The sequence below is a fragment of the Arctopsyche grandis genome, chromosome 4 (genome assembly GCF_051622035.1).
Source record: "Arctopsyche grandis isolate Sample6627 chromosome 4, ASM5162203v2, whole genome shotgun sequence".
Taxonomy (NCBI): Eukaryota; Metazoa; Arthropoda; class Insecta; order Trichoptera; family Hydropsychidae; genus Arctopsyche; species Arctopsyche grandis.
The window spans coordinates 10,567,142-10,580,993 of record NC_135358.1 but is presented as its reverse complement, the minus strand read 5'-3'; the positions used below and the strand labels follow the sequence as shown (position 1 = coordinate 10,580,993).

General features: G+C 33.0%; 2 protein-coding genes across 4 annotated transcripts in view; one reads left to right on the top strand and one right to left on the bottom strand.

Annotated features, from left to right (window-relative positions):
• Nucleotides 1–12,589, bottom strand: part of EndoA (SH3 domain containing GRB2 like, endophilin-A) — a 48,970-nt gene extending 36,381 nt beyond the window's left edge. For all 3 annotated transcript variants that reach the window (XM_077428884.1, XM_077428887.1, XM_077428885.1), the window contains exon 1: nucleotides 12,512–12,589. The gene's annotated coding sequence lies outside the window, so the exon portion shown is untranslated. The remainder of the gene's footprint in view (nucleotides 1–12,511) is intronic.
• The window catches only part of LOC143910245 (zinc finger MYM-type protein 1-like), a 727,250-nt gene that overhangs the window by 689,361 nt on the left and 24,037 nt on the right, over nucleotides 1–13,852 (top strand). The gene's annotated exons all lie outside the window — the stretch shown is intronic.

The window sequence follows — 13,852 nt, the reverse complement described above, 5'->3', positions numbered from 1 at the left end:
TTGGGGAGAAATTTAATGGAGGGCAGATTTTACGACCGTCCGTTGACTTCACGGTTAAATGAAATTTGAAATGAAAATAACACTATACATATACATTTTTAATTTTATTACAGTCACATATTACTATTTACAACTTATAAAAAAGAAATTAATATTTTGTAGCGGCTCCTTTCGATTTTATAACTTCTTTTATTCGGTTTGGCATGGAATCTACTAAAGTTTTTAAATTTTCGATTGGGAAGTCTTCGTACCATATCTTTTCTATTATTTCTTTCAACGATTTAAGAGTAGTAACATTGTTCTTCCTTATCCTGTACTTGATACCCATCCATAAATTGGATTTAAATCGGGACTATTGCCAGGCCATGGTAGTGTCTTTACACCCATTTCTTGTAAATAGTCCCGAACCAAAAAAAAAGTAAAAAAAATAAATCAGTTTTTTGATTGAAATTTTATAATTTATATTCAATGCTATCAAATAAAATGAATACTCACCAATTTAGCTCGATGACAAGGGGCAGAGTCATCTTGAAAAATTATATCATCGGTATATGAAAGGTGGTTTTCCATCGATGGGACAAAGCTTTCTTCTAAAAATTTTTTATATTTTTTTCCATCGATGGCACCTTGTAGAAACTCCAATTGTCCAATGCTATGGTACGAAAAGCATCCCCAGACCATTTGACTTGGAGGATGCTTAACGGTATTAAGGGTACAATTTTCATTATACCTTTCGCCAAATTTCCTTCGGACATACGGAAAACCATCAGGACTATAGAGGTTAAACTTTGATTTGTCGGAAAGTATCACTCGTTGCCAATCTGATGGACTCCAATCTTCACGTGCTTTCGCCCATTCCAATCGATTGTTTTTCATTCTCTTGGTTAGTAGTGGTTTTTTTGCAGCTTTCCGACCGTACAGTCCAGCTTCTCTGAGTCGCCTTCTTACTGTTGAGTCGCTGATTTCCATGGAAAATTGTGAAGATACATCTGTTCTTATTTCTACAGCAGTTTTGAATCGCTGCTGTAAAGATAATCTGGTTATTACACGGTCTTGCCTCTCCGATGTGCATCTTTTCAGTTCGGTCCCCTTCTTACGATCAAAACTTCCAGATTCTCTTTTTTTTTATCAGTATTCTCGAAACAGTCGATATAGAACATCCCATTTTCTTGGAAATTGACCGAAAGGAAAATCCTGAACTCGCCAATGTCGCGATTTTTACACTCTTCTGCAATGATAACTAAGCTCGTTTTTTCATGTTGACGTGTTAAAATTCGAATTTGATGCTTTCTCCTCGAAAACCCACACTAAACTGAACTCAAATCTTAGAAAACAATCATATTTAGAATATTTGGTCGTTAAAAACCCTACACATAAAGGGATAATCCTTTAATGACCTCGAAGTCGTAAAATTCACAAGCGTTCCGTTTTATGTGACTGCTGGTGTATGTATAACTACATACATACGTACATATGTATTATTTTTTAATAAATATCTATAGTTTGCTGTCTAATTAAATCTCTCAATTGATCGAAGTACTTCTAAATGGTCGGAAATAATATCTTTGCATTTATCATTTCACTTAAAAATTCGGAAATTTGTCGCGATTAGATTAGACGATTTTGGCAATCCCTGATTTTGGCACCCGTAGCTAACACCTCTCCCTTCTCATGGCTTTGGGTACATAGATATGTATACTACGTATGTATGTATGTATGTAAGTATCAATGGAAAAATTTTAATCGTAAAAAAAATTAACCTCGAGATTATTACATACATATGTACATATATTGACTGCTTCGTACTCAGTATCGATCGCTTATCACATTTTTATGGTTTTATTTATTGAGTTCCATTGCCTTTGGGCAACCTGTAATGACACCAATGGTAGAAATGAATGTATTTAAAGATTTTTTTTTCATATTTATAAAATAATTCGAGTACCATTAATCCCATCACACTTATACTTTGTATTAGTAAATGATATACTAATTATTTTGTAATTTTTCAAATTTTATTTGTGCATATGTATGTCGACTGGAAGTGCTACCTCTCCTTATATATATGTCGGTCTTCTCTTTTTTTTATTTTAATTCAATCACACATTTAATTATATTGAAATAATAAACTAAAGTAGTCTGAGTGGGAAGGACATCCTGTCCTATTCGATAAAAACTTTTTCTAATTTGTTTAAATAAATAAATAAAAAATTAGCAACATAAAAAAATCGCCATCATTCAGCAAATACAAAATTGGAATTAAAATTGTATATGTACGTGTGAAAATATCGCCAATAAAGTTTGTCAGGGATGATAATGGGGAACGAAGGTCGCGATAATATTCGGCAAAGCGTGCGAAGATAAAGTTTTCCTAACTCTACCAATTTAATATGAACACCTCTCTACACTCATGTCTGTATAATAATATTTTGAAAAGTACGACCCGAAGGGAACGGAAGGGAAAACATTTTTGTCGGTAAGCAAACCCGTTCTACCCTAATAAAGATATTATTTAAATTGGACATTCGTACTAGAACAACAAATGGAAATACATATATTAAAGTAAATGTCGAATTACGTATAACTTACAACACATAAATATACATCATTATAGTTACATATGCACCTATACATACATATGTGGATAAATTAATGAAATATATTGATATTACATACATGGTTATTTTTGCACAATGTATACATTGATAGTTTACACATTAATCTCAGAATAAAAAAGCATATAAAAATTAAATATGAAGTGATAAAAAAAATGAAATTGCAGATAGGGAACAAATCACCGGATACAGTAGTTTGATGCATAAGCAGGACCAGCGTCCGGGCTGAGTTTTATCTGCATGTCCTCTCATACCCTCGCTAATATCGATCCTACTGTTTGGCAAACGTGGGTTGTGTTGCAGTCGTTGCACTTCACCACAAACCCTCAAAGTGGGTTACGCAAGAAAATAATTGCATCGACCAGTGAGCAAAAAGCAAACGTTACATGGACAAAACCAGTGCAGTGCACTCGAGATTTAATCTTAACCATGCGGATTAAACGGAAAATTTTTTTTATGCAAATAGGCTGTAAGAATAAAATCTGGCGTTCTTTCCTTATTACTAGACAGCGGAGGGTGATTGGGGTAATTGGGCTTTTGGAGCATTGTGGCTATTGCTTCGTATTGTAACATCGTAGAAAACCTTTTGTTTTGCTCTCTTGCATTCAGCATTATTGGAATGTGTATTGTTATTTTCCATTGCCCTAATGAGTATCCGTTCCCTACTTATTACTATTTTTTTCCAACAGTTCCAAATATTTTACAAATACACTTATATTTTTATACAATACCATAGCGACATCTATGAACAAATTCGATATACAGCAAACTTTTGTGATTAGAGTGGGTAGCATATTTAAAATAATCGACAAATCCGCGATGCTAGAAGCTCAAATTAGCAAGAAATGGAAATAGGTTGCCGATTTGGTGGAACCGTCTCAACAATGAAATCAGCTAAATTAGCAAACTCTCATACGAAACGATCGCCCTGGAGTCATAGGCATTACAAGCTAACCACTGAGGTATGTTGCTGACTAATGGTTGGATACTCATTAGGGCAATCCCAAATAACAATACACATTCCAACAGCGTTGAAAGCAAGAGAGCAATAAAAAAATGGTTTGAGCACTAAAAATCACCCTCCGATGTCTACTTGTTGGTAATAACTAGAGATCGGCGCGACCTAGTGCTATTGGGACAAAAAATGGGTTTACCATTGTCTATTACAATGAAATACAAAGCTAGAGAGCAAAAAAAAAAAAAAGATTGACCAATGTAAATAAAGACAATTATGAACCCATTTTTTGTCCAAATAGCATTGGGTCGCGCCGAACCTAAGTAATAACTAATAAGTTATTACAAAACTTCTAGTATTTTCTTCCGTGGTTTTGACAGGGCCGGCTTTCTCCAGATGGAACCCTAGTGAGAAAAATTTGAGGCCCCAAAATTTTTAATTCGGACTGCAATTAATTATTATGGCATAAATAAAAGTCTATGCAATTGAAATATATTTAATACAATACAAATGAAGAAACGTGGCATGAGTCCCCTTTTCTTCATTTCGAAAAATGTCTCGCAAAACATTAAATATAATGTTTTGCGTTTAACAATATTTGAAGATAACGGGGGTCTGTAATACGTTTATTCTGCTTTACCGAGATTCTGGACATATCGAATTAAAGGAAGTGATAACAATTTGTGAATTAACTCAAACAGAAATAGTGTTTTTGGAATTGAAAATTGGACTTCCGCTACTTTCAAATATAACGGCTCATAATTATATTGAATGTTCGCGAATATACCTATACAATATGTACCTACATGTAATATGTAGTACTGGAGAAGGTGGAGCAAATATTCGTGATTTGATAACATTTTTACATTAAAAAAAACCCCATTTTTTTTCGACTTTGTTGTGTTCAGTACCCCTCTAGATGGGTCACTGAACACAACGATATACATTAACTTCGCTTTTAATTTAATATTTTCATCACATGATGAAAGTAAATACAATATATCAAAACCAAGAATCCTCCAACACGGCTGAAGTTTATTATAAAAAAAACTTTAATATAAAAAGGATAGTAAGAACATACATACATACATATGTATATGTATACCTATTTTAAAAAAAATGCCTATCTACAGTTGATAAAACTTTGCGATAAAAATATTTTATATCTACATATGTATATATACATACATATAATCAATTGAAAGATATTATTTTTTTATCTTGGTCACACAAGGTAAGGGGTTTGTGCACTAACAACGTATGTATACGAAACATCAATTTTAGTGGTTAAATTTATAGAATTTCTTATCCGCTCAGTGAATCAAGCATTGAATAAGTACATATCTACATATAGCCACAAAGTATTACACTGGAAAGCTATTGCATACCAGTAGAGAGGTCAAGGGATCAAGTCCCGGCCAAATATGCTGCTGTCGAGATTTTGTAGTTATTTAAACACAGATCGACCGTCTCCTGCTAGAATTTTTCTAGCTTAATTGTTGTGACGGATCTAATAAATCGGTATCCACCCCCTCAGTTATGCACCCCCCCCCCCCCCCACATATGTAATAATAAAATAAAAATATTAAACACACTGGGATTATTTTAACATAGTAATATTTTATTTCATAATGAAATATAACCACAGAAATAAAACAAATTCTGGAACATCGTGTGGCAAGTGATTGACAATCGGCCAATGATGAAACCACAAAGATAACTTACATTACGATTTGAATTTGTTTAGTGATCTGTCGGAGTCAATTTATTAAATGCAAATTTTATAGCCGGCGAAATTGCAATACATATACATACAATGATTGTATAAGTCAGCAGTTCCCAAACTGTGGTACGCAGTTGATGGTTGGTGGTACGCGAAAAAAAATCAGTAATGGCGGACATGCAAGAATGAATGATTTATAATCATAAATAGAAATATTTTTTATATAATTAATAAACATTAATCATAGTCGACGTTAATATATACAGTCGATGATCGAAAATCCGACGATTGATACTGATTTAAAAAAGAGAAATACAGAAATAGATTGAATGCAGCTCCAGACTTGATGGAATATCTCGCATCATTTGAAACGAATTTTAAAAAAACGTTCCTCGAAACAAGCACTAAACCTCATTAAATTTATTTTGTGAGGAGATTTACTTAATAAACGAAAATATATTATATGTACTTTGTAATTTTGTGTTTTTATTAAAACCATTTCAATAATAGAAGTATGATGAAATAGTAGATATTAAACTTTGACCATATTATAATTGTGAGTCTGAAAATAACTTTTTTTCCACAAAATTTCTTAACAAAAAAGATCCATTGCGTCTTTACATTCCATACCATCCAAATACTATACATATTTACACTTGCAATAACAAATTTTATGAAATATAATCATTTTTATATGTTTGTACAAATTAGCGTAATGTAATTGCCAATTGGTACGCGAGACAAAAAAGGTTGGGAACCGCTGGTACGAGTGATATACAACAGCTACAGCAGTTACATACATATATGTGCATATACGTAATATCTCCCATATGTGTAATTACGTCATCACACACTACTTAAGCCTGTCATCAATCAGCTGGTGATTTTACGTCCGATTTACCATATGCTTTCATCTATTATATATAGAACCAGATATATACGTCGGATGTACATACATAATAAAAAAAAACAAACCACATGCCTTGCTATTCTTTAACAGCATAGCATCAATATTACAAGACGTCTGAACTAGAGTCAAAGCCAAATCAATTAAGACTTTATTTTTAAACACATTAGCAGAAAATCATTTCAGACGTTCAATACGGATTATCTACACATTGAAAATCCGAAAGAATGCAAAATTTGAGACTGAAAACTTTGCGCCGAAAATAAACACCTGTGGAGAGTAATTACATAGGAGCGAGACATTGAAGGGCGGGTACTCGGAGCAGGCTTTTACGCTAAAAACACGAAAAAGGGTCTGTGTACTAGAATAGGTGGAGTCTCCCACAGAAACAGGTCGAGGACAAGTTGTTGCAGCCGGTAAAGGTCGTGACCCATTTATTGCTCTGGCTTTTCTATTGTACGACCCATTTTCCCCGGCTATGCACACCTCCACGTACCTTCCGTGTGCCAATTTGTTCGATTTGCGTGCAATTAAATATCGTGCAACGTGCTGCAATTGTACACCGAAAGTTGCACGTTGAATTGAAGCACTTTTAAATCGAATTATTCAATTTGTATTCGAACTACGACAGCCGATTTCGGACAGATGAGGTCGAATCGCTCGCATTCAATTGAATGCTCGTAGTGTGTCTATTGGTTGAGGTCACCTATTCTAACCATTATATTTATTATATTGAAATTCAGTATTAACCTTTCAGAAATATGTCTATTATGAAATGATATTTAAAGTTATCAATATGCACAGAAAACTTCTGAGAATAACACCAAAACCGTAAATTTGTGTGAAAACGTAATAGCAATTAATATCATATGCACATATATATAATATCGCTTTTCTGTGTCTGTGGATCGGTGTATCTGCGATAACGTTTGCCGTACTATAATAGTCATTTCGATTCGACATACATTTGTACGTCACAGCTAAAACACAGACACAAAAAATATAATATTCAACCAAATGAATCGTCGTAATATAAACTTTGTTTTGTTTACGAAGTTCCCAACCAAAGACTTACATACATATATTCATACTTACATACTTATGTAAATACAAAGCCTCTATCGAAATTATATATTAGATCATTAAAAAACAATGTGTTTTCATTAATTATTATATAAAATTGTTTTTAACAGAAAAACATTATGGAGGGTAAATATTTTTCGATGTACAATAACATAATCAAAAAATAACATGTTTTATTACCGCATTTTCATAATTTATGGAGGAGCTTAAAGGTTGAGGATCTTTCATGATATATGTACATATGTATCTACATATATATGTATATTATAATTTGGGTAGTATACGTTTACCAAAACACGTGTGTATAAATTTAAAAAGTAAAAAAGTTTACTTTTACATTGGATAAAAAATCTGTGAAATTGCGGTTGAAAAAAATTTACTCATGTGGGTTGGATAAATTAGATTAAAACTACGCTCATGTTATACATGTGTAAAAGAAAGCAAACATTGAGCATATGTATGATTTTGTATGTATCATTATCATTCACCATTTATTGTTGGATGAAGGCCTCTCCAACACGCTTCGTCTGTTTTGAGCAACTCTCATCCTACACAGTTTTCTAATTAGCTGATAGCCAGCAGTGGTTACCAAAAATTTAATAAAACTATTTAGCAGGGCAGCCCAACCATTTTGTAGTTGCAATCTACTTCTTTCTATAAAAAATAATCGCGATCTATCAATATGAAGAGGAGAAATATTATTTTAATAATAACATTTTCAAATATGGAACATTTCAGCAGAAAAAAAATACAAATTAAAATAATATCATTTAAAAAATAATAAAGAAAACAAAAAATAAGATCATGGTATATGTATACTAAATTAGACAAAATATTATTAAAGAGATCGTTGACACTACCCAACTTTGGTAATATTTCCAGTCAGGATAATACTATGAAAGAAATATTGGTATACTAGACATCGGTCAATATGTTAATCACTCAAAAAATTTCGTAAATTTGATTTTATATAGGCAGAAAATGCGGATTCAGCCAAATATGTACGTAACCAAACCAAAACAAGACCAAAGAACCAAATTATTGTGCCGCATTTGTCAAGATTGGGTAATCTATATGTACATAATGATGTACATACATCTATCAGATATATAAATTTACATATCTGATATGTACATCTTTCCGATAAGTATATATGTACATCACTAAAAAAAATACTAGATTGTGGATCAGATATTTTAAGCTTAATTTTTCAAAATAAGAATAAATTTTAAGAATGGAGCAAAGGTATAAAGATATAAGTAAATCACGATCGACTGGTTGGGCAGCCCTGGTACACAGAAAAGGAAAATGACTGTTTTGATCGGTAATGATGATTTAACTTAGATATAGAAAATAATGAGCTTGTGATAACGAGCATATCAAGCGTTATCACGAGCCTATTATTGCAATTTTTTATTAGTTATATTGTTAAATTTTGATGCTATAAATAACCAAATCATTTTAGTGTGAGATTTTTTTTCACCGACGTAACGGACAAATGGACCGGTTTGAAAAAAAGATCGACAACTGGTTTCAAACACAACAAAACGCTAATCAAACATCATGTACAGAATTCATAATTTTCCTCACATTATTACACAAGCCTATTAAGGGTTTATCAAAGTATTAAAAATATTTATATATATTAAATTAAAACATAGAAAAGCCTTTTAAAAAGGAGATTAGCGTACGCGACCGACAGAAACTTTCCAATAATGAAGACGCTTAAATCCCTTCCGCACGCCGGATCAAAATTTAATATAGAAACGAGCGAACACATAAAATAAAATATCCCCAAGATTATTAAACGACGGAAATTTTTATCGAAATAAAAACTGCGAACGCGTCTTAAAACAAGTTTGAATCGACAATGAATGCAAAACATTATTTTATTGGCCTTGTGCCGGTTCACACAACGGAGATTTACCGCTGAATATATAATACATAAGTGCGAACGAAGACTGCATCACGAGCGTCAATTGGAGTGCACAAGTGCAATTGATGCAACGAACCCCACCCTAGGAAATGTGGGGCCACGTGTGAGGTACACGTGCTGGTGGTCTCAGAAGACCAGCTGTGTCACAATATGCCAAAGAAGAATTAATTACAGTTTTAATATCGCCGTTCGTTACGCGACACAATGCTCGAAATCGCTTCAGAATCGATACGCTTTGCTTTATCTATATAGTATAATATAATATCATACATTGGTGTAATATCGATCAAACATTTCGGCTCGCAAAAATAATAATTGCAAACCGGAACGTGACATTAAAAACCCACTAGTAATATTTACATATATATATATTTGAATCATTGATGAAAAAATGCCTATCAAAATAGCGCGTTATGATAGAAGTTTGTTAGTTTTCTTAGACTACATATTAGACAGCTCGTATAAACACGGATTATATTTATTATATATATTTAACTCATGAACTGAGTTGAAAGTTTTCGTTAAATAGAACAAAGTTGACTACGAGTATTTTTTTTAATCTATACCAGGCCTTCCCCAATGCGCCTTCCTGGCCAGAAACATTGTACATTTGATACAAATAGTATACAAAGTAAATACATATCAATTAACACTCACAGAGACATCTATGGTCAAATTTGTAAATTTACAGCATTTTAAACAATTCGCAGCATTTATCAATTAACATTCACAGATACATTAATGGTTAGATTTGTAAATTTGCAGCATTTTTATACAATTCAGCGAAATTCGAGATTTGCAAGAAAATGGGTAAGATTTCCAATTTGTTGGAACCGTTTCGATGAAAATCAGATAAATTTGCAAACTCTGATAGGAAACGATCGACCTGGAGTCAAAAATCCAAGGTCTGATCAACAAAAATACTTATAAAAAAATAATTCCAATACTTGAATAAATATAGGAAAGCTTGTCGGTTGCATATGGATATGCAAACACGTGCGACTTCCCAAACATGTGCATCCTGCACGTGAAAGTACACCCGAATTCGTTTTGGGGAACACCCACTGTCTAGTCACGGGGGGAAGCCAAGGACACGTGACGTTCCATACCACTCAGTGAGTTTTCGACCTAAAACTTTTCTATGAGGTTAACAATAGCCATAACGCCCCCAAAGCATAATGCCCAAAACACCATCCGCTGCCTAGTGATGACTAGAGGTCGGCTACTCATCGGTGCTATGGTCACAAAAAAGGGGCTCAGTGATGCCAATGGGTGATATTGATAACACATTTTATATTTATTTATTTTATACATAAGTAGCCTAACCGGTCAACCCCAATGCACCTTCCTGGCCAATTATAAACATCGATAAGCAATTTTACAGAGCATCCTAGAGACATCTATGGATAAATTTGACAAATATTTTTGCAGCATTTTATAAATTAGCAAATTCGAGATGCTGAAAACTTGAAATTTGCGAGAAATAGGACAAAATTGCCAATTTTTTGGAACCGTTTCAATGAAATCAGATAAATTGGCAAACTCTGATAGGAAACGATCGACTTGGAGTCATATATTTTAGGTCTAGCCAGCAGCACCGGGCCAGGGATTGAACCCGTGACTACTCAGTAGAAAGCATTACACGCTACCCACTGATATATGTATGCTGGTTATATATATGATATATTTAAAAACATCCAAAGGCTAGCGGGAACATAACAAATAACGTTCTCTTCTTTCACTATCAACCTAAGCAAGAGTTTTTTTAATCAGTCAGAGGGAGAATTTTGTTCTTCGCAATTTATAGAAAATATTCAACATATTAGATGTCTATTGATTCGACAATAGTAATTACAACCAACATAATGTTCCCTACATAACATAACTAGAAGAATGGACGAAATGTGGACAAAAGAAGTGCTGGAATGGTACCCGAAAGATTGTAAAAGGGAGAAAGGAAAGCCAGAAGGAAAATGGTCGGATGAAATTAGGAAAATGTGTGGGATGAGATGGATAATAAGAATTGTGCTAAACAGAGACGCGTGAAACCTATTGGAAAGGCTTTCATCAAGCAGTGGATGGTGAATGCCTATAAATATCGTAATTGTTCTGTAAGTTTATATAAATGATTCGTTTAGAATTGTAATATGTAGTGAATGGTGGGTTTAACACATCTGCAACGTGAAAAACACTTGTCTGCTTATATTTGAATTGATCCTTTTACATATTTCTTTTTGCCCTTGCTACAATGTCTGGAATACATATTTCAACTCCACATGAGAAAGCCAACGACTAATTAGAATACATGCATACATATTAACATTGTATTTATAAAAAAAATCATTTTTTATTGTAGATTTATTGTAATAGTAAAAAGTACATAAGCAAAATTTGAACTAATCAATACATTACACATATGGAAAATGAGCGTATTATTATATAATACTTTCAGACATGATAAAATCATTGATGACTGATAATAATAGTACATACATGTTAAAATATTGCCAAAAATTAAACGTTCAATGTTCAAAATGTTATTAAATACACACAGATTGATAACAAAACTAACTAAATAAGAACACAGTGTGAGAAGAAACTGATATATGTATGTATGTATAAAGCTGTTCAAATATTAACCCAGATAAAATAAAAATTCGGTGCGAAATAGCTTTACATACGATACATTTGATTTCACACACGTTTATTTTTATTATAATCCAATTAAATTCAATATTCAATTGACTATAAAGATTATAACAATGTCTTGATAGATTGCCGCCTACAAGTGTGCTATTTTAAAATGAATCGGAGCAGTACATCGTATATTCTTGACATTTGATATTTGAACCGCGAATGAAATGGGTACACATGCGTGAGGACCGCATCGATAAATAAGCGCGCGAAAATCCATGAGAAATTTTTAAAAATATATTTGTGCAACGTACGTATTTTATTAATAGCGTGCGAAATGCGTGTGGGACGGATTTGGCAAATAAGCGACATTTTATGAATGAAACGTAAACCGTGGCGTTAGTATCGACGAAAGTGGAATAATTGGAAGAGTGTCGAGGCGGTATCGATCCGGAACAACGCCACTATATACTACATATATATCTCTTCGCCATACGTCAGTCCACATCTGGACAACCGTCACTCGACGGCCGAAACGTCAAACGGCGGATGACATGTCGCACTTCAGGCCACACATGTCACCGCCGAGTCATTACAAGAGGGCGGAGGCTCCCCGAAAGCGCCTCCGCCCCGTCGATACAACACAAACGTCACTCACCGGAGCTAGCAGATCTACACAGCGAGCCGAGAGACACGCGCGCACACAGCCAACGGCAACAACGGCCACTTGCACTCTGCTAACATGCGCAAACTTTCAGCGCTTTGGGCCAAACGACGTTTTGGTGTTGTCAAATACTTTTTATTTAAAATGTGATTTTAATTTTACCGCTGAAAATTAACATAAATGTTAATTTCAGATACCTGTAATCGGGACCGGCCAATTTTAATGCACGGTAACCTATATCTGTTCATGAAGAAAATGTAAGAAATGAAGTCGAAAAAAAATGGAGGTTCTTATTTAGTAACTTGGCTCACCTTTTACGGTGGAAAATCAATTATTATACTTCGCTGTGACATCACGCTTCGATTTTATATCAACAGATGTCTCAAGGGTTAAAATCGATATTTTGTTAAAAATTAAACATCTGTATATGTATTGGCTAGATATTAATTTGATATTGAATGTCGCGTTACTATTGAATGATTATTTATATATTTAATAATCATTGGACAACCATGTTTTGGCGTCAATTTTTTTCATGTTTCATTTTAATGAATATATTGTTCTGTTGCAATTTTTTGTAACACAATATATGAAATACGTATATTTTAAATAAAAAAATATTTGAAATGAAAAAAAAATGTACAAATTAGCACATATTATAAGCATACTTATGTCTTATAATAATTATCTATTCTTAATTTATTAATTTCCTTTGTAAATTATTCACAAAGCTATAAAGTTTGTTTATATATATACAATGTATGTATATTATGTAGGTATTCATGAAGTGTTTTATTCTCTCGTGTGCATTATGCAATCATACATAGTTTCGTTGGATTAAATGATTAGATTTAACATTGGCACTTATCAAAATCGTTGACATTAATCTACAAGGCAAAAATAAATTATTATGAAAAATATAAATTAGTGAACATCCATGAAAAACGTACTTTTGAAATTATTTCACAATTTTATATTTGTACACATATTCATATTATTTGTACACAAAATGTTTAAAAACCTTTTTTAATTATTCGTTGATTAATTGACAGCTTCTGATAGGATCTATCTATATTTATGGAAGCTAGTGTGCTAATTTTACATTTCATGAATGCTTTATTTGTTTTAATATGATTTGAACATTGCACATTTTCATTATATTGCAAAATATTCACATAATACGCACACTCATTTAAACAATATGTGACGCATATCGTTTTCTAAAGCCGCATTTCTAAAAGGTATCGATCTATTTCATTCGAGGGGTAAGTAGATACGGTAAACGGATTATTCCGCGAAAAGCGATCTCGCTCAAGTGACTAAAATTTCAATCAC